The following is a 22,050-nucleotide window of genomic DNA, read 5'->3' on the forward strand; positions in this document are numbered from 1 at the left end:
CCAAGAGAATAAAGAAAATTTGATAATAGGAGTAAATTAGAACGTTGCTTAAAATGTCATGCTCTATCTAAATCATGAAAGAAAAAATTTGGGTTCAGTGTCCCTTTAACAAGTCTTGTCGGTATAGCTGTACCGCAAGCCTTTTAGCCTGTACCACAACGTCAGTACCGCACTCGTAAAAATTACGTTTTTTCATGGGACTTCCATAGGGCTGCCATTACGAGTTTTGCGGTGAGTCTAAAAACCTGCGCTGCAGCCTAAAACGACAAGATCCGTACCGCCATCTAAAAGCAGTAGTTATGAGTTTTATGCAAAAAAACTATTACATAAAACTTATAACTAAAGTGTTACAAAGTACACTAAACACCCATAAACTACCTATTAACCCCTAAACCAAGGCCCTCCCGCATCACAAACACTATATTACATTTATTAACCCCTAATCTGCCACTCCCGATATCACCGCCACAAAAAATACTAACCCCTACTGCTCCGCTCCCCGACATCGTTACCACTATAATAAGTGTATTAACCCCTCCTTGAGCTTTAAATAATATCTGTTTCAACTTGTAATACCAGTGTAAGTTTTTGCGCAGTTATCCATTGAAAGTATAGGCTGCATTTAAGCAAAGTCGGCCAAGTTAACACTTCTTAGATTAAAGGGACACTAAATCCAAATTTTTTATTTCATGATTCATATTGAGCATGCAATTTTAAGCAACTTTCTAATTTACTCCTATTATCAATTTTTCTTTGTCCTCTTGCTATCTTTATTTATAAAGCAGGAATGTGATGCATAGGAGCTGGCCCATTTTTGGTTGAGAACCTGGGTTATGTTTGCTTATTGGTGGGTAAATGTAAGCCTTCAATAAGCAAGCACTATCCATGGTGCTGAACCTAAAATGGGCTGGCTGCTAAGAATTACATTCCTGCTTTTAAAACAAAGATAGCAAGAGGACAAAGAAAAAATGATAATAGGAGTAAATTAGAAAAATTGGGTTCAGTGTCCCTGAAAGAATATGAGGTGAATGATCAAGTTTATCTTTACAATTTTCTTAGAAATCAAGTAAGAGAGAAGAAGTTTCTCCCATCATGGAAAGGGTCGTATGTCATTATTGATAAGCTTTCACCTGTGGCATATAAGATTTTGATTCCTACAAGTGGGAAGTCAATAGAAAAGTTCACATTAACCAATTGCGTGCTTGTCACCCTAGGTCAAAGTTTAAACAAGAAGGGGAGAATTATCCATATTCAGAAGAATAATTTACTATGATTATTAAAATGGTTACTTTAGAATAAAAATTTGTATCTTGTACTTAATATGTTTTTTTTCCCCCTATTACAGATAAATATCACCTTCCAGTTGGGTTTGGATTGATGAGATCCAGGATGTTGGCAGTCATCTGGACCATCCTGTTCCTGTTCCAGGGTGTCTCAGTTAAGATTCATGTACAGCCTGTGATAGAACCTGTTCCATCTTCTGGGATCATGCTTGAGGAATCACCTGGTTTCTTGATTATCAACCGGAAAGTTTTCTCCCAAAAGATATTCATCAGTCTGGATCCTAACGGCTAGATTTGGAGTTTTGTTGGTAACGACCCGAAAAACTAACGCCGGCTTTTTTCTGGCCGCACCATAAAAATAACTCTGGTATTGAGAGATCACATAAAGGCTGCGTTAGGCTCCAAAAAAGGAGCGTAGAGCATTTTTAACGCAGCTTCAACTCTCGATAACAGAGTTGCTTACGGACACGGCCAGCCTCAAAAACGTGCTCGTGCACGATTCCCCCATAGGAAACAATGGGGCTGTTTGAGCTGAAAAAAACCCAAACACCTGCAAAAAAGCCGCGTTCAGCTCCTAACGCAGCCCCATTGTTTGCTATGCGGTAACCCTTCCTACGTCTGCACCTAACACTCTAACATGTACCCCGAGTCTAAACACCCCTAACCTTACACTTATTAACCCCTAATCTGCCGCCCCCGCTATCGCTGACCCCTGCATATTATTATTAACCCCTAATCTGCCGCTCCGTAAAGCGCCGGCTATCAAGTTAAATCCGATTGGCTGATCCAATCAGCCAATCAGATTGAGCTTGCATTCTATTGGCTGATCGGAACAGCCAATAGAATGCGAGCTCAATCTGATTGGCTGATCGGATCAGCCAATCGGATTGAACTTGATTCTGATTGGCTGATTCCATCAGCCAATCAGAATATTCCTACCTTAATTCCGATTGGCTGATAGAATCCTATCAGCCAATCGGAATTCGAGGGACGCCATCTTGGATGACGTCATTTAAAGGAACCGTCATTCGTCGTTCAGTCGTCGGCCAGGATGGATGTTCCGCGGTGGAGGTCTTCAGGATGCTGCCGCTTCGCTCCGGATGGATGCCGCTTGGATGAAGACTTCAATCGGATGGAAGACCTCTTCTGCCCCGCTTGGATGAAGACTTCAGCCGGATCATGGACCTCTTCAGCCCCCCGCTTGGGCTTGGATCAGGACATCGGAGGAGCTCTTCTGGACGGATCGGTGTGATACCCGGTGAGGTGAAGACAAGGTAGGATGATCTTCAGGGGCTTAGTGTTAGGTTTATTTAAGGGGGGTTTGGGTTAGATTAGGGGTATGTGGGTGGTGGGTTGTAATGTTGGGGGGCTTGGGTATTGTATGTTTTTTTTTACAGGCAAAAGAGCTGTATTTCTTGGGGCATGCCCCGCAAAGGGCCCTGTTCAGGGCTGGTAAGGTAAAAGAGCTTTGAACTTTAGTAATTTAGAATAGGGTAGGGCATTTTTTTATTTTGGGGGGCTTTGTTATTTTATTAGGGGGCTTAGAGTAGGTGTAATTAGTTTAAAATTGTTGTAATATTTTTCTTATGTTTGTAAATATTTTTTTATTTTTTGTAACTTAGTTCTTTTTTATTTTTTGTACTTTAGCTAGTTTATGTAATTGTATTTATTTGTAGCAATTGTATTTAATTAATTTATTGATAGTGTAGTGTTAGGTTAATTGTAGATAATTGTAGGTAGTTTATTTAATTAATTTATTGATAGTCTAGTGTTAGGTTTAATTGTAACTTAGGTTAGGATTTATTTTAGGTAATTTTGTAATTATTTTAACTATTTTAGCTATTAAATAGTTCTTAACTATTTAATAGCTATTGTACCTGGTTAAAATAAATACAAAGTTACCTGTAAAATAAATCTAAATCCTAAAATAGCTATAATATAATTATAATTTATATTGTAGCTATATTAGGATTTATTTTACAGGTAAGTATTTAGCTTTAAATAGGAATAATTTATTTAATAAGAGTTAATTAATTTCGTTAGATTTAAATTATATTTAACTTAGGGGGGTGTTAGTGTTAGGGTTAGACTTAGCTTTAGGGGGTTAATACATTTATTAGAATAGCGGTGAGCTCCGGTCGGCAGATTAGGGGTTAATAATTGAAGTTAGGTGTCGGCGATGTTAGGGAGGGCAGATTAGGGGTTAATACTATTTATTATAGGGTTAGTGAGGCGGATTAGAGGTTAATAACTTTATTATAGTAGCGCTCAGGTCCGGTCGGCAGATTAGGGGTTAATAAGTGTAGGCTGGTGGAGGCGACGTTGAGGGGGGCAGATTAGGGGTTAATAAATATAATATAGGGGTCGGCGGTGTTAGGGGCAGCAGATTAGGGGTACATAAGGATAACGTAGGTGGCGGCGTTTTGCGGTCGGCAGATTAGGGGTTAATAAGTGTAGGTAGGTGGAGGCGACGTTGTGGGGGGCAGGTTAGGGGTTAATAAATATAATACAGGGGTCGGCGGTGTTAGGGGCAGCAGATTAGGGGTACATAAGGATAACGTAGGTGGCGGTCGGCAGATTAGGGGTTAAAAAAAATTATTCGAGTGTCGGCGATGTGGGGGGGACCTCGGTTTAGGGGTACATAGGTAGTTTATGGGTGTTAGTGTACTTTAGAGTACAGTAGTTAAGAGCTTTATAAACCGGCGTTAGCCCAGAAAGCTCTTAACTACTGACTTTTTTCCTGCGGCTGGAGTTTTGTCATTAGAGTTCTAACGTTCACTTCAGAAACGACTCTAAATACCGGAGTTAGAAAGATCCCATTGAAAAGATAGGATATGCAATTGACGTCAGGGGATCTGCGGTATGGAAAAGTCGCGGATGAAAAGTGAGCGTTAGACCCTATTTTGAGTGACTCCAAATACCGGCGGTAGCCTAAAACCAGCGTTAGGAGCCTCTAACGCTGGTTTTCACGGCTAACGCCAAACTCCAAATCTAGGTCTCAGGTTGCTATTGAAAAATATTTTGATATTTCCAAACTTGAATCATCAGAAATACAATTTTGGTATCAAGAACATGGTAAAAGGATCCAATCTACTACTAAGGAAATGCTGGGGCTGTTGCAGAAGTCTTTTCCTGGTGGATCTTACAATGTACAATCATGTACCAAATGTTCACATGGAGTTATTGCTGGACTAGTTGCAACATCCGTTATCAGGTTTTTCAGCTGTTACTGACGTGGTTGTCTCTGATTCCATTTCCATCAGTAAATTTGAATCATGAAATGTCAATTTTCCGTAAACAGATGGCAACCATGATGGCGGTTTTAAATAAAAACAAAAGGAGAGTTTGTCAGACATAATAGAGATTGTCAATGATACTGTTGTGACCATTAATTTGCATTCAGGTCTTTCTATCCGAGCTATAAAGGTTTAATGTAAGCATGAACTAATTCAGAATGAACTGTTAAGTTTTTTGGACCCAGTGCTGTATTTCACAGGAAACTGGTTACGAGAAATCCAAAATGAAATTGAGAGTCTTGTTGAGGGATGTATTCCATTATATTTTGTCAACAAGGACATTATCGGCTAGAGTTAGAGTTTGGCGTTAGCCGTCAAAACCAGCGTTAGAGGCTCCTAACGCTGGTTTTGGGGTACCGCTGGTATTTAGAGTCAGTCAGGAAAGGGTCTAACGCTCACTTTGCAGCCGCGACTTTTCCATACCGCAGATCCCCCTACGCCAATTGCGTATCCTATCTTTTCAATGGGATCTTTCTAACGCTGGTATTTAGAGTCTTGGCTGAAGTGAGCGTTAGAAATCTAACGACAAAACTCCAGCCGCAGAAAAAAGTCAGTAGTTAAGAGCTTTCTGGGCTAACGTCGGTTTATAAAGCTCTTAACTACTGTGCTCTAAAGTACACTAACACCCATAAACTACCTATGTACCCCTAAACCGAGGTCCCCCCCACATCGCCGCCACTCTATTAAATTTTTTTAACCCCTAATCTGCCGCTCCGTACACCGCCGCCACCTACGTTATCCCTATGTACCCCTAATCTGCTGCCCCTAATACTGCCAACCCCTATATTATATTTATTAACCCCTAATCTGCCGCCCCTGCTATCGCTGACCCCTGCATATTATTATTAACCCCTAAACTGCCGCTCCGTACACCGCCGCAACCTACGTTATCCCTATGTACCCCTAATCTGCTGCCCCTAACACCGCCGACCCCTATATTATATTTATTAACCCCTAATCTGCCGCCCCCAACGTCGCCTCCACCTACCTACAATAATTAACCCATAATCTGCCGACCGGATCTCACCGCTACTCTAATAAATGTATTAACCCCTAAAGCTAAGTCTAACCCTAACACTAACACCCCCCTAAATTAAATATAATTTAAATCTAACGAAATAAATTAACTCTTATTAAATAAATTATTCCTATTTAAAGCTAATGTGAGGTTATCTCAAACTTAATTGACTTTAGATTCTGGAACTCAATTGCAGAGTAAAAATGTTTAAATGTAACACTGTTCCAAATATGAGTTCATTATTGAGGAGTGAAATCCCAGCAAGAATAGTGCAAATCAATATGATGGACAAATATCCCAATGTGGATTGATTCAAATGTTCCTTAATTAAGAACACTGAAAACACATAAGGTATGTAAAAAATAATAGCATAAACAGTTTATCGAATACTTCAATGAATATGTTGCAGACTGAAAACAGATGCAAAGATACAGAGTGCTGAGAATGTCAATTCAGGAAATTGGTAATCCTTATAACTCCAATAGGATTTTATAACACAAAGTCTTACAGCACCTCTTAGTATGTTAACATTTAACTGAGGAGCACCACTTTAAGAGGATTAGACTTGCTTGCAGTTATTCAACTAAATATGGAAATGATGCTTTGTAAGAAAAGCAACAAAAGATACTTGCGGTACAGGTTGATTAATCCGCCCTCCGGTCAGCTGACAATGATAGCCGTTACTCCTGAAAGGTACTTGCAAACAAAGCAGGGGGAGAGTATTGAGAAATGAGCTGATCTGAGCGGCAATCTCCGGTCTGATGCTTGAGGCTCTGTAAGCTGAATTAGCTGCAGCAGAGGGAGAAGTGGCAGTTTGCAGCTGCTGCTGCTGCAGATTCAGTGTTGATTCAGCACAAGTAACAGTGCAGGTGAAAAAGGTTTAGTGGAAATTAGGAAACTGTAGCAAAAAATTCACACTGACTTCCTTTTCTGAAAACTGGCAAACAAATTCAGAAGTAGGTGAAAAAGGTTAAAGTCCACTTCCACTGAGAATAGATAAAAACTTTAAATTGTAATCCAAAATGAGGCTTGCAATAGGAACACAAGCTGGGCTCAGGTAAAGGTAGATTACACCACAAAATACTAAGCAAGGAGCCACAGGAAATGGTGGAACTTATAACCTATGCAACCAATGAAAAAGTTCCTATGCAAACCCCTGCTTAAAGGCACAGTAACCCTGACATGACCCCTACCTTAAGGCAACTGTGCCACAGTTGTCGGTCTAGGTCGGTCCGGGTGCCTTCTGTGGAATAGAGTAACCAATCTAGGGGCATTCAGATTCGAAGCCGGTTCCCAAGAGTCTTCTTCAGAGGAATAACCCTTCCAGTGTACCAAATATTGTAATTCTCCCTTTTTATGTCTGGAATCCAGTAGGGAATGAACTTCAAACACATCCTGATCCAAGGTGAGAGGCTGTGGTGGTAATAGGGTTAGGGAACTTCTAGATGGTGCATATGGCTTGAGAAGTGAGACATGGACTGTAGGATGGATCTTCATAGTGTCAGGCAATTTGAGTGTAACAGCATTGTCATTAATGACACGGACTATAGGATAAGGTCCAATGTATAAGCCAGCTAATTTTTTGCAAGGGATTTGTAATTTCAGGTTTTTGGTAGATAGCCATACAAGATCACCCACGGTGTAATGAAGAGGAGGCCTTCTTCGAAGGTCATAGTAATGTTTTTGAACCTGTTGAGCTTTCTCAATGTTCTCATGTATAATCTGGAAATTCTGCTGTAGAGAGTCATGGAGATCTTCTATCGAGGGTGAATTCAAACCATCTGGAGAGGCAATTACGAAATCTGGATGGAAAGCATAGTTTGCGAAGAAGGGAGAATATTTCGTAGACGTATTCACAGCATTATTGTAGGCGAATTCGGCCATTGATAGGTATTTCACCCAATCAGTCTGGTTGTAAGAGCAATAGCAACGTAGAAATTGTTCAAGCTATTGGTTCAATCTCTCTGATTGACCCTTTGTTTGCGGGTGGAAAGAGGTGGTGAAACGGTGTTGCATATGAGTGAGTTCACATAGTTTGGTCCAGAAACGTGGGGTGAACTGAGTGCCTCTATCGGTGGTTATGATGGTAGGGAAACCATGGAGTCTAACTATGTTATCCAGAAAGAGCAGAGCTGTCTCAGATGAAGTGGGGAGTTTGTGAAAAGGTATGAAGTGTCCCATCTTGGTAAGTAAGTCGACTACAACTAAGATAGTGGTGTGATTGTGGGAATTGGGTAGTTCAACAATATAATCCATGGAGATGTGTTGCCATGGTCTAGTTGGAGCTGGTATAGGAATCAGTATACCATAAGGAGGTCTTCTTTCTGGCTTGGACACAGAGCAAATCTGACAGGAACGAATGTAACTCTGCACAGAGTCCTTTTGCTTGGTTCACCAGAAGGACCTTGAAATTATTTCTAAGGTACGTCGTATGCCAGGATGTCCAGATAGCGGGGTATCATGATGGATCTGAATAATTGAAGTTCTCATAGGTTCAGGAACATAGATTTTTTGGTCATGATAGAATAAAGAATTCTTTTTTATCAAATTGTATGAAGATGGGGGGTTTTCCATTGTGGTATGTCTTTTCAATTCTGATATCATATCAGTGGTAAGTCCAATGAAACGCTCATGAGGTATAATGGTAGTCTGTGTATCTAGTGGAGTAAGTCTTTCGGGTAGACGGGACAGGGCGTCTGCCTTGCCATTCCTTGAAGCTGGTCGGTAAACTATGTTGAAATTAAAACGGGAGAAGAACAGACTCCATCGTACCTGTCTTGCAGATAAGGTTTTACTGGTTTGTAGGTATACTAGGTTCCTGTGGTCTGTTAAAATTAATATTGGATATTTAGTGCCTTCAAGGAGATGCCTCCAGTTTTCTAAGGCACGTTTTATCGCAAGGAGTTCCTTGTCTCCGATGGAATAGTTCCTTTCAGAGGAAGTCATCATTGAAGAGTAATATGAAACGGGATGAATAGGATCCTTAAGGGACTTTTGTTGGGATAAAACTGCACCCAGAGCAAAATCCGAAGAATCAACCTCTAAGATATACTGCAAGGATGGATCCGGAAAGTTAAAGATAGGTGCAGAGGTGAACTTCGTTTTTAGTAAGTTGAACGCAAGATCTGCTTTTTCGTTCCAAATATAAGGTACATTAATGCTGGTCAAAGTTGTCAATGGTTTGGCTACTTTAGAGAAATCTTTAATAAATTTTCTGTAGTAGTTCGCAAACCCTAAGAATTTTTGTAGGTCTTTCCTGGATTTAGGAACTGTCCAGTTCTTTACTGCTTCAACCTTTTGTGTTTGCATAGTAACCCCAGTGGGAGAGATGTCGTACCCAAGGAAAGAGACTTGATCTGTATGGAATAGACACTTTTCCAGTTTGGCATAAAGTTTATGTTCTCTAAGCCGTGATAATACCTTCCGGACATGTTTGATGTGTTCATTCAGATCTTTAGAATAAATTAGGATATCGTCTAGGTAGATGACTAAACAGACGTCGAGTAAATCCCTGAACACATCATTGATAAAGTGCTGAAAAGTAGCTGGTGCATTGCACAGTCCGAAAGGCATTACAAGATACTCATATAGGCCGTACCTGGTTCTAAAATCAGTTAACCATTCCTGGCCCTCCTTTATCCTCACCAAGTTATACGCTCCCCTGAGGTCAAGTTTAGTATAGATCTTTGCTTCAGATAAACGTTCAATCAACTCCGGGATCAGAGGGAGAGGATAGCGGTTCTTGATTGTACGTTTATTCAGCTCCCAGCAGGAGAGGTCGAAGTCCTGATGAAACCTTTTTTGAGGTTCTCTTCCAGATATTCTTTTAGATGAACTAATTTGGGTTGGCTCATAGGGTAGAGATGTCCGTATGGGATGGTAGAACCTGGTAGTAATTCGATCGGACAATCATACGGACGATGAGGTGGAAGATTTTCAGCCTCGGTTTTACTAAAAACATCAGCAAAGTCAGAGTAGTGTGATGGAATCTCAGGCACGTAAATTTCAGACTGTTGATCAGTCTGAAGTATGCTATGGTTAGGCAAACAAGTCTGTGAGCAGTAATCGGAAATGAACTGAATAGAGAAAGGGGACCATACAATCTGCGGGTTGTGTTGTTGTAACCACTTAATACCGAGAACCACAGGGAAAAGAGGAGATCTTAAAACCTCGAAAGAGATTAATTCAGTGTGACCATTAATGTTAAGAGTGATAGGAACAGTTTGGTGTGTTATAGGACCTGTTTTGGGTGCGGAACCATCTATCATACGAATGGAGACAGGGTTATGCTTTAGAATAGTAGGTATTTTATTTGCTTTTACAACATGTTGGTCTATAAAACAACCATAAGCTCCAGAGTCGATTATAGCGTCAGTCGTCACTTGATCTTGCTCCCACTGTAAGGAGAGGGACAACATAGCGTATGTATTCAAACGGCAAGATTGTACAGAGGAATTAATTTGTAAAAACTTACTTTTTTTAGTTTTCTGAAGTATGGGACATGCTTGTACTGAGTGGGATGGACTAGCACAATACATGCAGAGATTTTTTATTTTCCTGCGATAGCGTTCTTCTGAAGTCAGAGGCACTCTGACTGCACCTATTTCGATAGGAGTAGGAGTGGTTCTTGGTTGAGTATTTGAAGGTATGGCTGGAATGTTATAACCCTTTGGACGCACATCTGTAGAAAATTTCTCAGCTTTCCTTTCGCGTAGTCTTCGGTCTAATTGTTGAGCAATTTTCATGATGGCCTCCAGTGATTTTGGGAGCTCTATTCTGGCTAGCTCATCTTTTAATGCCTCCGAAAGACCTAAGCGAAACTGGTTACGTAAGGCAATTTGACTCCATTGAGAGTCTACAGCATACAGTTTGAAATCGGTTATGTAGTCCTCAACAGGTCTTTTGCCTTGTTTCAGGCTTCTCATAGATGTTTCAGCAGACATCTGGACATCGGTGTCATGAAAGAGTTCATCCATTGCATTGAAGAGATCTGTTAGAGTGGCTAATGCCGGATCATTATGCTCGCACAGATTATCTGCCCATGTGCGTGGCTCACCTCTCAGAAAAGAAATGGTACTGAGTACCTTGATTCTCTCAGTAGGGTAACTACGAGGTCTTAAATTAAATAGAAGGTGGCAGGAATTTTTAAACTGTCTATAGTTTTTCCTGTTGCCGGAGAAAGGTTCTGGTAATGATACCGATGGTTCAGAGGTTTGTAGTACCTGTGAGGGTTGTGGAGATATGGACTCCCTGATAATACCCCTTAGAGATTGATTTTCAACCTGTAGGTCGTGCACAGCCTGGGCTAACTGATCCACCTTTTGGGATAAATTGTATACTATTTGTGGAAGCTCTGCTGGTTCCATGACTGGCTTAGTATTATGTGAGGTTATCTCAAACTTAATTGACTTTAGATTCTGGAACTCAATTGCAGAGTAAAAATGTTTAAATGTAACACTGTTCCAAATATGAGTTCAGTATTGAGGAGTGAAATCCCAGCAAGAATAGTGCAAATCAATATGATGGACAAATATCCCAATGTGGATTGATTCAAATGTTCCTTAATTAAGAACACTGAAAACACATAAGGTATGTAAAAAATAATAGCATAAACAGTTTATCGAATACTTCAATGAATATGTTGTAGACTAAAAACAGATACAAAGATACAGAGTGCTGAGAATGTCAATTCAGGAAATTGGTAATCCTTATAACTCCAATAGGATTTTATAACACAAAGTCTTACAGCACCTCTTAGTATGTTAACATTTAACTGAGGAGCATCACTTTAAGAGGATTAGACTTGCTTGCAGTTATTCAACTAAATATGGAAATGATACTTTGTAAGAAAAGCAACAAAAGATACTTGCGGTACAGGTTGATTAATCCGCCCTCCGGTCAGCTGACAATGATAGCCGTTACTCCTGAAAGGTACTTGCAAACAAAGCAGGGGGAGAGTATTGAGAAATGAGCTGATCTGAGCGGCAATCTCCGGTCTGATGCTTGAGGCTCTTTCAGCTGCATTAGCTGCAGCAGAGGGAGAAGTGGCAGTTTGCAGCTGCTGCTGCTGCAGATTCAGTGTTGATTCAGCACAAGTAACAGTGCAGGTGAAAAAGGTTTAGTGGAAATTAGGAAACTGTAGCAAAAAATTCACACTGACTTCCTTTTCTGAAAACTGGCAAACAAATTCAGAAGTAGGTGAAAAAAGTTAATGTCCACTTCCACTGAGAATAGATAAAAACTTTAAATTGTAATCCAAAATGAGGCTTGCAATAGGAACACAAGCTGGGCTCAGGTAAAGGTAGATTACACTACAAAATACTAAGCAAGGAGCCACAGGAAATGGTGGAACTTATAACCTATGCAACCAATGAAAAAGTTCCTATGCAAATCCCTGCTTAAAGGCACAGTAACCCTGACATGACCCCTACCTTAAGGCAACTGTGCCACAGTTGTCGGTCTAGGTCGGTCCGGGTGCCTTCTGTGGAATAGAGTAACCAATCTAGGGGCATTCAGATTCGAAGCTGGTTCCCAAGAGTCTTCTTCAGAGGAATAACCCTTCCAGTGTACCAAATATTGTAATTCTCCCTTTTTATGTCTGGAATCCAGTAGGGAATGAACTTCAAACACATCCTGATCCAAGGTGAGAGGCTGTGGTGGTAATAGGGTTAGGGAACTTCTAGATGGTGTATATGGCTTGAGAAGTGAGACATAGACTGTAGGATGGATCTTCATAGTGTCAGGCAATTTGAGTGTAACAGCATTGTCATTAATGACACGGACTATAGGATAAGGTCCAATGTATAAGCCGGCTAATTTTTTGCAAGGGATTTGTAATTTCAGGTTTTTGGTAGATAGCCATACAAGATCACCCACGGTGTAATGAAGAGGAGGCCTTCTTCGAAGGTAATAGTAATGTTTTTGAACCTGTTGAGCTTTCTCAATGTTCTCATGTATAATCTGGAAATTCTGCTGTAGAGAGTCATGGAGATCTTCTATCGAGGGTGAATTCAAACCATCTGGAGAGGCAATTACGAAATCTGGATGGAAAGCATAGTTTGCGAAGAAGGGAGAATATTTCGTAGACGTATTCACAGCATTATTGTAGGCGAATTCGGCCATTGATAGGTATTTCACCCAATCAGTCTGGTTGTAAGAGCAATAGCAACGTAGAAATTGTTCAAGCTATTGGTTCAATCTCTCTGATTGACCCTTTGTTTGCGGGTGGAAAGAGGTGGTGAAACGGTGTTGCATATGAGTGAGTTCACATAGTTTGGTCCAGAAACGTGGGGTGAACTGAGTGCCTCTATCGGTGGTTATGATGGTAGGGAAACCATGGAGTCTAACTATGTTATCCAGAAAGAGCAGAGCTGTCTCAGATGAAGTGGGGAGTTTGTGAAAAGGTATGAAGTGTCCCATCTTGGTAAGTAAGTCGACTACAACTAAGATAGTGGTGTGATTGTGGGAATTGGGTAGTTCAACAATATAATCCATGGAGATGTGTTGCCATGGTCTAGTTGGAGCTGGTATAGGAATCAGTATACCATAAGGAGGTCTTCTTTCTGGCTTGAACACAGAGCAAATCTGACAGGAACGAATGTAACTCTGCACAGAGTCCTTTTGCTTGGGCCACCAGAAGGACCTTGAAATTATTTCTAAGGTACGTCGTATGCCAGGATGTCCAGATAGCGGGGTATCATGATGGATCTGAATAATTGAAGTTCTCATAGGTTCAGGAACATAGATTTTTTGGTCATGATAGAATAAAGAATTCTTTTTTATCAAATTGTATGAAGATGGGGGGTTTTCCATTGTGGTATGTCTTTTCAATTCTGATATCATATCAGTGGTAAGTCCAATGAAACGCTCATGAGGTATAATGGTAGTCTGTGTATCTAGTGGAGTAAGTCTTTCGGGTAGACGGGACAGGGCGTCTGCCTTGCCATTCCTTGAAGCTGGTCGGTAAACTATGTTGAAATTAAAACGGGAGAAGAACAGACTCCATCGTACCTGTCTTGCAGATAAGGTTTTACTGGTTTGTAGGTATACTAGGTTCCTGTGGTCTGTTAAAATTAAGATTGGATATTTAGTGCCTTCAAGGAGATGCCTCCAGTTTTCTAAGGCACGTTTTATCGCAAGGAGTTCCTTGTCTCCGATGGAATAGTTCCTTTCAGAGGAAGTCATCATTGAAGAGTAATATGAAACGGGATGAATAGGATCCTTAAGGGACTTTTGTTGGGATAAAACTGCACCCAGAGCAAAATCCGAAGAATCAACCTCTAAGATATACTGCAAGGATGGATCCGGAAAGTTCAAGATAGGTGCAGAGGTGAACTTCGTTTTTAGTAAGTTGAACGCAAGATCTGCTTTTTCGTTCCAAATATAAGGTACATTAATGCTGGTCAAAGTTGTCAATGGTTTGGCTACTTTAGAGAAATCTTTAATAAATTTTCTGTAGCAGTTCGCAAACCCTAAGAATTTTTGTAGGTCTTTCCTGGATTTAGGAACTGTCCAGTTCTTTACTGCTTCAACCTTTTGTGTTTGCATAGTAACCCCAGTGGGAGAGATGTCGTACCCAAGGAAAGAGACTTGATCTGTATGGAATAGACACTTTTCCAGTTTGGCATAAAGTTTATGTTCTCTAAGCCGTGATAATACCTTCCGGACATGTTTGATGTGTTCATTCAGATCTTTAGAATAAATTAGGATATCGTCTAGGTAGATGACTAAACAGACGTCGAGTAAATCCCTGAACACATCATTGATAAAGTGCTGAAAAGTAGCTGGTGCATTGCACAGTCCGAAAGGCATTACAAGATACTCATATAGGCCGTACCTGGTTCTAAAATCAGTTAACCATTCCTGGCCCTCCTTTATCCTCACCAAGTTATACGCTCCCCTGAGGTCAAGTTTAGTATAGATCTTTGCTTCAGATAAACGTTCAATCAACTCCGGGATCAGAGGGAGAGGATAGCGGTTCTTGATTGTACGTTTATTCAGCTCCCGGTAGTCGATTATAGGTCTAAGTGTAGAGTCCTTGTTTCGGACAAAGAACATCCCAGCGCCAGCAGGAGAGGTCGAAGTCCTGATGAAACCTTTTTTGAGGTTCTCTTCCAGATATTCTTTTAGATGAACTAATTTGGGCTGGCTCATAGGGTAGAGATGTCCGTATGGGATGGTAGAACCTGGTAGTAATTCGATCGGACAATCATACGGACGATGAGGTGGAAGATTTTCAGCCTCGGTTTTACTAAAAACATCAGCAAAGTCAGAGTAGTGTGATGGAATCTCAGGCTCGTAAATTTCAGACTGTTGATCAGTCTGAAGTATGCTATGGTTAGGCAAACAAGTCTGTGAGCAGTAATCGGAAATGAACTGAATAGAGAAAGGGGATCATACAATCTGCGGGTTGTGTTGTTGTAACCACTTAATACCGAGAACCACAGGGAAAAGAGGAGATCTTAAAACCTCGAAAGAGATTAATTCAGTGTGACCATTAATGTTAAGAGTGATAGGAACAGTTTGGTGTGTTATAGGACCTGTTTTGGGTGCGGAACCATCTATCATACGAATGGAGACAGGGTTATGCTTTAGAATAGTAGGTATTTTATTTGCTTTTACAACATGTTGGTCTATAAAACAACCATAAGCTCCAGAGTCGATTATAGCGTCAGTCGTCACTTGATCTTGCTCCCACTGTAAGGAGAGGGACAACATAGCGTATGTATTCAAACGGCAAGATTGTACAGAGGAATTAATTTGTAAAAACTTACTTTTTTTAGTTTTCTGAAGTATGGGACATGCTTGTACTGAGTGGGATGGACTAGCACAATACATACAGAGATTTTTTATTTTCCTGCGATAGCGTTCTTCTGAAGTCAGAGGCGCTCTGACTGCACCTATTTCGATAGGAGTAGGAGTGGTTCTTGGTTGAGTATTTGAAGGTATGGCTGGAATGTTATAACCCTTTGGACGCACATCTGTAGAAAATTTCTCAGCTTTCCTTTCGCGTAGTCTTCGGTCTAATTGTTGAGCAATTTTCATGATGGCCTCCAGTGATTTTGGGAGCTCTATTCTGGCTAGCTCATCTTTTAATGCCTCCGAAAGACCTAAGCGAAACTGGTTACGTAAGGCAATTTGACTCCATTGAGAGTCTACAGCATACAGTTTGAAATCGGTTATGTAGTCCTCAACAGGTCTTTTGCCTTGTTTCAGGCTTCTCATAGATGTTTCGGCAGACATCTGGACATCGGTGTCATGAAAGAGTTCATCCATTGCATTGAAGAGATCTGTTAGAGTGGCTAATGCCGGATCATTATGCTCGCACAGATTATCTGCCCATGTGCGTGGCTCACCTCTCAGAAAAGAAATGGTACTGAGTACCTTGATTCTCTCAGTAGGGTAGCTACGAGGTCTTAAATTAAATAGAAGGTGGCAGGAATTTTTAAACTGTCTATAGTTTTTCCTGTTGCCGGAGAAAGGTTCTGGTAATGATACCGATGGTTCAGAGGTTTGTAGTACCTGTGAGGGTTGTGGAGATATGGACTCCCTGATAATACCCCTTAGAGATTGATTTTCAACCTGTAGGTCGTGCACAGCCTGGGCTAACTGATCCACCTTTTGGGATAAATTGTATACTATTTGTGGAAGCTCTGCTGGTTCCATGACTGGCTTAGTATTATGTGAGGTTATCTCAAACTTAATTGACTTTAGATTCTGGAACTCAATTGCAGAGTAAAAATGTTTAAATGTAACACTGTTCCAAATATGAGTTCACTATTGAGGAGTGAAATCCCAGCAAGAATAGTGCAAATCAATATGATGGACAAATATCCCAATGTGCATTGATTCAAATGTTCCTTAATTAAGAACACTGAAAACACATAAGGTATGTAAAAAATAATAGCATAAACAGTTTATCGAATACTTTAATCAATATGTTGCAGACTAAAAACAGATACAAAGATACAGAGTGCTGAGAATGTCAATTCAGGAAATTGGTAATCCTTATAACTCCAATAGGATTTTATAACACAAAGTCTTACAGCACCTCTTAGTATGTTAACATTTAACTGAGGAGCATCACTTTAAGAGGATTAGACTTGCTTGCAGTTATTCAACTAAATATGGAAATGATACTTTGTAAGAAAAGCAACAAAAGATACTTGCGGTACAGGTTGATTAATCCGCCCTCCGGTCAGCTGACAATGATAGCCGTTACTCCTGAAAGGTACTTGCAAACAAAGCAGGGGGAGAGTATTGAGAAATGAGCTGATCTGAGCGGCAATCTCCGGTCTGATGCTTGAGGCTCTTTCAGCTGCATTAGCTGCAGCAGAGGGAGAAGTGGCAGTTTGCAGCTGCTGCTGCTGCAGATTCAGTGTTGATTCAGCACAAGTAACAGTGCAGGTGAAAAAGGTTTAGTGGAAATTAGGAAACTGTAGCAAAAAATTCACACTGACTTCCTTTTCTGAAAACTGGCAAACAAATTCAGAAGTAGGTGAAAAAAGTTAATGTCCACTTCCACTGAGAATAGATAAAAACTTTAAATTGTAATCCAAAATGAGGCTTGCAATAGGAACACAAGCTGGGCTCAGGTAAAGGTAGATTACACTACAAAATACTAAGCAAGGAGCCACAGGAAATGGTGGAACTTATAACCTATGCAACCAATGAAAAAGTTCCTATGCAAATCCCTGCTTAAAGGCACAGTAACCCTGACATGACCCCTACCTTAAGGCAACTGTGCCACAGTTGTCGGTCTAGGTCGGTCCGGGTGCCTTCTGTGGAATAGAGTAACCAATCTAGGGGCATTCAGATTCGAAGCCGGTTCCCAAGAGTCTTCTTCAGAGGAATAACCCTTCCAGTGTACCAAATATTGTAATTCTCCCTTTTTATGTCTGGAATCCAGTAGGGAATGAACTTCAAACACATCCTGATCCAAGGTGAGAGGCTGTGGTGGTAATAGGGTTAGGGAACTTCTAGATGGTGTATATGGCTTGAAAAGTGAGACATGGACTGTAGGATGGATCTTCATAGTGTCAGGCAATTTGAGTGTAACAGCATTGTCATTAATGACACGGACTATAGGATAAGGTCCAATGTATAAGCCGGCTAATTTTTTGCAAGGGATTTGTAATTTCAGGTTTTTGGTAGATAGTCATACAAGATCACCCACGGTGTAATGAAGAGGAGGCCTTCTTCGAAGGTAATAGTAATGTTTTTGAACCTGTTGAGCTTTCTCAATGTTCTCATGTATAATCTGGAAATTCTGCTGTAGAGAGTCATGGAGATCTTCTATCGAGGGTGAATTCAAACCATCTGGAGAGGCAATTACGAAATCTGGATGGAAAGCATAGTTTGCGAAGAAGGGAGAATATTTCGTAGACGTATTCACAGCATTATTGTAGGCGAATTCGGCCATTGATAGGTATTTCACCCAATCAGTCTGGTTGTAAGAGCAATAGCAACGTAAAAATTGTTCAAGCTATTGGTTCAATCTCTCTGATTGACCCTTTGTTTGCGGGTGGAAAGAGGTGGTGAAACGGTGTTGCATATGAGTGAGTTCACATAGTTTGGTCCAGAAACGTGGGGTGAACTGAGTGCCTCTATCGGTGGTTATGATGGTAGGGAAACCATGGAGTCTAACTATGTTATCCAGAAAGAGCAGAGCTGTCTCAGATGAAGTGGGGAGTTTGTGAAAAGGTATGAAGTGTCCCATCTTGGTAAGTAAGTCGACTACAACTAAGAAAGTGGTGTGATTGTGGGAATTGGGTAGTTCAACAATATAATCCATGGAGATGTGTTGCCATGGTCTAGTTGGAGCTGGTATAGGAATCAGTATACCATAAGGAGGTCTTCTTTCTGGCTTGGACACAGAGCAAATCTGACAGGAACGAATGTAACTCTGCACAGAGTCCTTTTGCTTGGGCCACCAGAAGGACCTTGAAATTATTTCTAAGGTACGTCGTATGCCAGGATGTCCAGATAGCGGGGTATCATGATGGATCTGAATAATTGAAGTTCTCATAGGTTCAGGAACATAGATTTTTTGGTCATGATAGAATAAAGAATTCTTTTTTATCAAATTGTATGAAGATGGGGGGTTTTCCATTGTGGTATGTCTTTTCAATTCTGATATCATATCAGTGGTAAGTCCAATGAAACGCTCATGAGGTATAATGGTAGTCTGTGTATCTAGTGGAGTCTTTCGGGTAGACGGGACAGGGCGTCTGCCTTGCCATTCCTTGAAGCTGGTCGGTAAACTATGTTGAAATTAAAACGGGAGAAGAACAGACTCCATCGTACCTGTCTTGCAGATAAGGTTTAACTGGTTTGTAGGTATACTAGGTTCCTGTGGTCTGTTAAAATTAATATTGGATATTTAGTGCCTTCAAGGAGATGCCTCCAGTTTTCTAAGGCACGTTTTATCGCAAGGAGTTCCTTGTCTCCGATGGAATAGTTCCTTTCAGAGGAAGTCATCATTGAAGAGTAATATGAAACGGGATGAATAGGATCCTTAAGGGACTTTTGTTGGGATAAAACTGCACCCAGAGCAAAATCCGAAGAATCAACCTCTAAGATATACTGCAAGGATGGATCCGGAAAGTTCAAGATAGGTGCAGAGGTGAACTTCGTTTTTAGTAAGTTGAACGCAAGATCTGCTTTTTCGTTCCAAATATAAGGTACATTAATGCTGGTCAAAGTTGTCAATGGTTTGGCTACTTTAGAGAAATCTTTAATAAATTTTCTGTAGTAGTTCGCAAACCCTAAGAATTTTTGTAGGTCTTTCCTGGATTTAGGAACTGTCCAGTTCTTTACTGCTTCAACCTTTTGTGTTTGCATAGTAACCCCAGTGGGAGAGATGTCGTACCCAAGGAAAGAGACTTGATCTGTATGGAATAGACACTTTTCCAGTTTGGCATAAAGTTTATGTTCTCTAAGCCGTGATAATACCTTCCGGACATGTTTGATGTGTTCATTCAGATCTTTAGAATAAATTAGGATATCGTCTAGGTAGATGACTAAACAGACGTCGAGTAAATCCCTGAACACATCATTGATAAAGTGCTGAAAAGTAGCTGGTGCATTGCACAGTCCGAAAGGCATTACAAGATACTCATATAGGCCGTACCTGGTTCTAAAATCAGTTAACCATTCCTGGCCCTCCTTTATCCTCACCAAGTTATACGCTCCCCTGAGGTCAAGTTTAGTATAGATCTTTGCTTCAGATAAACGTTCAATCAACTCCGGGATCAGAGGGAGAGGATAGCGGTTCTTGATTGTACGTTTATTCAGCTCCCGGTAGTCGATTATAGGTCTAAGTGTAGAGTCCTTGTTTCGGACAAAGAACATCCCAGCGCCAGCAGGAGAGGTCGAAGTCCTGATGAAACCTTTTTTTGAGGTTCTCTTCCAGATATTCTTTTAGATGAACTAATTTGGGTTGGCTCATAGGGTAGAGATGTCCGTATGGGATGGTAGAACCTGGTAGTAATTCGATCGGACAATCATACGGACGATGAGGTGGAAGATTTTCAGCCTCGGTTTTACTAAAAACATCAGCAAAGTCAGAGTAGTGTGATGGAATCTCAGGCACGTAAATTTCAGACTGTTGATCAGTCTGAAGTATGCTATGGTTAGGCAAACAAGTCTGTGAGCAGTAATCGGAAATGAACTGAATAGAGAAAGGGGATCATACAATCTGCGGGTTGTGTTGTTGTAACCACTTATTACCGAGAACCACAGGGAAAAGAGATCTTAAAACCTCGAAAGAGATTAATTCAGTGTGACCATTAATGTTAAGAGTGATAGGAACAGTTTGGTGTGTTATAGGACCTGTTTTGGGTGCGGAACCATCTATCATACGAATGGAGACAGGGTTATGCTTTAGAATAGTAGGTATTTTATTTGCTTTTACAACATGTTGGTCTATAAAACAACCATAAGCTCCAGAGTCGATTATAGCGTCAGTCGTCACTTGATCTTGCTCCCACTGTAAGGAGAGGGACAACATAGCGTATGTTTTCAAACGGCAAGATTGTACAGAGGAATTAATTTGTAAAAACTTACTTTTTTTAGTTTTCTGAAGTATGGGACATGCTTGTACTGAGTGGGATGGACTAGCACAATACATACAGAGATTTTTTATTTTCCTGCGATAGCGTTCTTCTGAAGTCAGAGGCGCTCTGACTGCACCTATTTCGATAGGAGTAGGAGTGGTTCTTGGTTGAGTATTTGAAGGTATGGCTGGAATGTTATAACCCTTTGGACGCACATCTGTAGAAAATTTCTCAGCTTTCCTTTCGCGTAGTCTTCGGTCTAATTGTTGAGCAATTTTCATGATGGCCTCCAGTGATTTTGGGAGCTCTATTCTGGCTAGCTCATCTTTTAATGCCTCCGAAAGACCTAAGCGAAACTGGTTACGTAAGGCAATTTGACTCCATTGAGAGTCTACAGCATACAGTTTGAAATCGGTTATGTAGTCCTCAACAGGTCTTTTGCCTTGTTTCAGGCTTCTCATAGATGTTTCGGCAGACATCTGGACATCGGTGTCATGAAAGAGTTCATCCATTGCATTGAAGAGATCTGTTAGAGTGGCTAATGCCGGATCATTATGCTCGCACAGATTATCTGCCCATGTGCGTGGCTCACCTCTCAGAAAAGAAATGGTACTGAGTACCTTGATTCTCTCAGTAGGGTAGCTACGAGGTCTTAAATTAAATAGAAGGTGGCAGGAATTTTTAAACTGTCTATAGTTTTTCCTGTTGCCGGAGAAAGGTTCTGGTAATGATACCGATGGTTCAGAGGTTTGTAGTACCTGTGAGGGTTGTGGAGATATGGACTCCCTGATAATACCCCTTAGAGATTGATTTTCAACCTGTAGGTCGTGCACAGCCTGGGCTAACTGATCCACCTTTTGGGATAAATTGTATACTATTTGTGGAAGCTCTGCTGGTTCCATGACTGGCTTAGTATTATGTGAGGTTATCTCAAACTTAATTGACTTTAGATTCTGGAACTCAATTGCAGAGTAAAAATGTTTAAATGTAACACTGTTCCAAATATGAGTTCACTATTGAGGAGTGAAATCCCAGCAAGAATAGTGCAAATCAATATGATGGACAAATATCCCAATGTGGATTGATTCAAATGTTCCTTAATTAAGAACACTGAAAACACATAAGGTATGTAAAAAATAATAGCATAAACAGTTTATCGAATACTTCAATCAATATGTTGTAGACTAAAAACAGATACAAAGATACAGAGTGCTGAGAATGTCAATTCAGGAAATTGGTAATCCTTATAACTCCAATAGGATTTTATAACACAAAGTCTTACAGCACCTCTTAGTATGTTAACATTTAACTGAGGAGCACCACTTTAAGAGGATTAGCAGTTATTCAACTAAATATGGAAATGATACTTTGTAAGAAAAGCAACAAAAGATACTTGC

The sequence above is a fragment of the Bombina bombina genome, chromosome 2 (assembly GCF_027579735.1).
Source record: "Bombina bombina isolate aBomBom1 chromosome 2, aBomBom1.pri, whole genome shotgun sequence".
Lineage (NCBI taxonomy): Eukaryota > Metazoa > Chordata > Amphibia > Anura > Bombinatoridae > Bombina > Bombina bombina.